A 4877-nucleotide genomic window follows, 5' to 3' on the forward strand; every position below is an offset into this window, starting at 1 on the left:
TGAATGAATCAAGAAAAAGTGGTATTTACACACAATGGAATACTACTGTGCTATAAATAAACCTGAATCATTTGTATGGAAATGGATGTACCCGAAGAGCATATATTAAATGAAATAAGCCAGACATATTGCATAGTTTTTATTGTGTGAGAAGGTAAGTAAAGAGCACAGTGCAGGATAGATCTTGGAAAGTAGGAAGAATGTGTTCAGTGGTGAAGGGAACAGTGGAGGGGGAGGTGGGAGGGAAGGAAGGGAAAGGGAAGAAGAGTGGAAGGGCAGGAAGCGGAATGGAGAAAAAATTAAGATGCACTATGTGCAGGCATGAGTTCTCTATGGTAAGTGTGATCAATATGTGTGATAAATAAATATTTATACAAAAATAAAGCTTAAAAGCTTTTAAAAAAGAAAATATAAAATGTTTCCTCCTGCATTAGGACAGGGTAGATAAGCACACAGACTCCGGGGAGCCCCCTTACCCAGAAAGACCCCTCTTCTTCATACCAGAACACAGTGGTGGTTAGAGTTCAACAAAAATATAATAGGACACAAGCATTCAGACCACAGTGCCCCGTCCTGTGGCCGTGCCACATGGTGCCAGGCCCAGCGAATCGGGTGAGTGAGGAAGCACTGTAATATTATGAGGCTGCCTTCTGCTGCACGGCATCGGCAGCAACGTGCGCAGAACATTCTGACACTCGTAAGGACTCTTACAAAAGCCGGGCTTACAGCACAGACGCAGAAAGTGGGAAGAGCAAAGGACACGTGTTCACAACGAGGAGGGGTAACGTGAGGGTGACAGACGACACGTATCTTACGTTCATAGCTTATTAAAATTTAAACATTCAAGTATATTTTGAACATTCCTTGTATCCATGGTTCAGGGATTAATAGAGATTCATTACAGAATCATTGTTTCTATTTTGATTTTCTGCTGCTTTCTCACTGAACAAAAACAATGAATACAGTATGACATGCTGAAGGTTTGGAACTTATTTGCTTACTAGGAGTTTTTGTTGAGCATTTACTAGGTCTTACTCATTGTGTCAGCATCTATTAATTATGAACCTAAAATCTAAACGATTGAAAACAGCAGCTCATGCAATAGTAACCTGTCAAATGATATAAGACGCAGAATTAAGTCATGAGACAACGCACTTCAGAAATATAAGTATATAAAATTCAGCAGCAGGAAGGTATGACGTCTAGCTCCAAGCAAGAGCATTTGAATGTTGAATCTATGACATTAACCGTGGAGTTGGGTAGGAGAAGACAGGAAGGAGAATGTTCCTGAAGCCTGTGATCAATTGGCTGTGATAGAGATGGAAAAAGAAACCATGGAGACAGACACACAGTGCTTGAATCTGATACAGTACAGTGATGACACTGGGAAGAGGAGGGAGACAGAAAGGGATGAAAGTGGGTGTGAAGTGCTACAATTTGTGTTGGAGAATATGCGACTGAATTGCATTTGTGCAGCCTGAAGTCTTCCCCCTCTGCAGGGTTTATACTGCGCTGACCTCTTGGGTTAACTGGGATCATTGACTTTCACAACAAAGACTGAGACTTCACACTTGTTTTTAATGTTAACTTGTCGGCTGCATGAAGCAAATCGCATGAAGTCTCACTCTCTCTCAAATGAGGTGCCTCAGGAATGTGAAGAAGCATTTCCACTCAGTCTTTGCTTCTTCAGTCTAAGACTTGTATGTCTGGCTCATCTCTCCTTTGAACACATCACCAGCTCAGCTACTCTTGGCAAAGAGAGTTTCATTTCTCTATGCACAAAATTCTGAGTTGAAAAAATTGTTTATGAGCTGAGAGGTATTCAAGAGTAGGAACATTTAACTTATTTGCCTATAACTTCACAATGTCAACTTGTTTTACATTTTTCATTTTTCTTGGACCTAGAACATGTTAAACGCCAAGAATGCATATAAAATAAATTACAAATTACCTCTAACTACAAGTTACTCAGATTTGTTTGGTTGTGCATTTCTTACTATGTTTTCTGTTTTTATCCTGTATAACAATGGAACATAGAAAGTGCATTTCACTGTTTCCTCTGGAAGCACTTAACTTTTGGCCTTTTAGGTGTGTTCTATTGTTACTCTCCTTTTAGGCTTTCAAATAATTGTGTGTTTATTATTTAGCTACCATTTCAAAACTACAACATCAAGGAATACAGTGTACAGAAATATAGATTTGAGACAAAAACCTAATGTCCCAAGAAAGCAGGGAACAACAGACAGAGCCCGGGGAGAGCTGCTGTCTATTGTTCGTAAATTCCTGGCAAGCTGGGATTCAAGGGTGCAGATAACAGCTTCTCCTGCAGGAGCCCTGTCCTTTGATCCCTTGCTTGGGATGTTATCAGCTAGCATTTGTGTGGACCTAGAGTCAGGCAAATGGTGGAAGTCAATAGAAATAGTAGTTTGTATTCACCTAAGTAATTATGTACATTCCTTACTTAGCCTGCCTTTAACCCTCAATAAATGTGAGATGCTTCTGAGGCTCTGGGCTCACTTGGAAAGAGACTAATCGCAGTGAGACCGCTGAAGCTACACTCACCAGGTCTTCTCATTTCTTTGGGCACCGGATCTATAACACACAACAACAGTGGAAATATAGTACCAAGAAACCAAGTTTCCTTGTCTATAGAATTCACATCATGAAAGGTTCAAACATCCCAGAATGTCAGGAGATAATCCTGCCAAGGATAGGGAAAGTGAGCTTCCATGGTTCCTGTGGAAATTATGCTTTAGTTTCTACATAATCCTTGAAACATGTCTGCAAAGAAGAGGCCCAAAGTTCTCAGCCAAAAGCAAGACAACTTCCACTGCAGCTCGAGGAAAAAGTAAGTGAGACCAAAGGGATACACTATTGTGCAAGGTGTTTTAAAGGACATATTTTTGGCTGAAATTAGAGAGGGTAACATAAGCAACTCTTAAACACTAAAATATACTAAAAAATCAAAAGAGAGTTGATCTAGATTCTACAAAGTTTTGCAATAATCCCCTAAAAGTCAAAACAAAGCATCTCAGAAGAGTAACACTGAACAAAGAAAAAGAGCACATGAGCAGAGAAAAAGCAAATACGTTGTGAGGCCTAACTGCACTCATCCTATTAATTACACTAAATATATTTGCAATAAACATTTTAATTAAAAAGGCATTTTCAGGTTGTATAACATACAAAATATGTCATAGACGTCAATAATAAGAGACATATGTTAGACACAGCTCTCTTAAAACTAAATGGATGAAAAATGTACCAGGCAAGAATTCACTGAAAGTTAACTGCAACTTCATTTTCAGATAAAAGTACTAGCATAAAAGAGGGCTATCTGGGGCCGGGGAGACGGCTCAGTGGAATCGGTGCTTCCCTGGCACGCACAAGGGCCTGAGTTCAATCCCCGGTTCCGCCAAAAAAAAAAAAAAAGAGAGACCCATCTCACAAAGGGACCAGTCCTTTGGAAAACATGATAGCCGTGTAGCCGTGTATGTATAAAACAATAGAATCATGTAAAAATGTAGCAGCTATCAAACAGATAAATAAATGTAGTCATACGATACTTTAATGCCCCTATCTTATCAAAATAGAAAGAGGAGACAAAATTTTAGCAAAGACCTTGATGATTTCTGTAGTAATTTCAATTACCTGACATTTATGATTCCTGGAACCAAAACTTAAGAAAACATATTTTACAAATGTGTATGATGTTCTCCAACATTGACTGAAATTTGGCAGAAAAGTAGCCCAGATAAGTGGAAACGGTGAAATATTGCACAAATTGCAAACTGATACAATAACAGAAATTAACTAGAAATTAGGAATTTTAGATGTTTGGGAAAACTTGTTTTTCAAATTAAGAAAAAACAGTTCTTACATAATTCATGAGTTAAACTCAATATAATATTACAAACAGAAAAATTCTCAAAAATGCAACATCAACATTTGTGGAATGCAATTAAAATAGTGTTTAGGAAAATAGCTACAAATGCTTGTACAAGAAAATAAGCTTTAGGGGGCCAGGGAGATAGCTCAGTGGAAAAAGAGCTTGCCTGGCAAGCACAAGGTCCTGAATTACATCTCTGGTACAAACCAAAAAAAAAAAAAGAAAAAGCTTTAAAATAAAAAGGCTGATTGAGAAGACCATTAGACTCAAGCAAACGGTGGCAAAATAAAGTCAAATTAAGCAAAAGTGAAGAACTTAAAAAAAACAGAAACTAATGATGTAGAATGCAGATGTAAAAGATAATAGTGAAAACATCAAACACTAGATTGACTAGCAGAATGTAAAAAGTTTATCTAACTGTAAAGACAAAGTAAAGAAGCACCTATCAGTACAAATATCAAGAATCTGACATCAATAAAATTAGTAATCTAGAGGAAATTATTTATTCCTTTATACATACAACTTACCAAAGTGGACAATCAATGAAAATAAGTGGAACTTTATGCCTGTGGACATCTTTTTTTTTTTTTTTGCAAAACCAGGGATTGAACTCAGGCCCTTGCCCTTGCCAGGGAAGCGTTTATTTCACTGAGCCATCTCCCCAGCCCCCTATGGACATCTTACATTAAATGTAAAAAAGAAATCTGCAAAGCAAAATGTTACACAGAAATGTTTTCATTAAGAAATCTAAGGGAGACAAAATGCTGCTCATGCCAAAATTTTCTAAAAAAAAATAATGAGGTAAAAGAAGTTAAAATTTCTGGAGCAAAAGGGCAGAGAACAAGCCTCTTTTCTTCCATTGTTTTGTAAATAGGCTGCCCCCCCCACCGCCTCCCCGCTGAGGTGTGTGCCGCTCACAGTCTCCTTGCCAGCCTCTTACACAGGAGGATCATGTCCACAAAAGTGAGGCCCAGGCTCCCTGCTGAGT

The 4877-nt window shown here is 38.3% G+C and overlaps 1 pseudogene; it reads left to right on the top strand.

Moving 5' to 3' along the window:
* The first annotated feature begins 2777 nt into the window (after nucleotides 1-2777).
* LOC101575590 overlaps nucleotides 2778-4877 on the top strand; it is a 5316-nt pseudogene continuing 3216 nt past the window's right edge.

Source organism: Octodon degus, unplaced genomic scaffold (genome assembly GCF_000260255.1).
Source record: "Octodon degus isolate 3935 unplaced genomic scaffold, OctDeg1.0 scaffold00062, whole genome shotgun sequence".
Classification (NCBI taxonomy): domain Eukaryota; kingdom Metazoa; phylum Chordata; class Mammalia; order Rodentia; family Octodontidae; genus Octodon; species Octodon degus.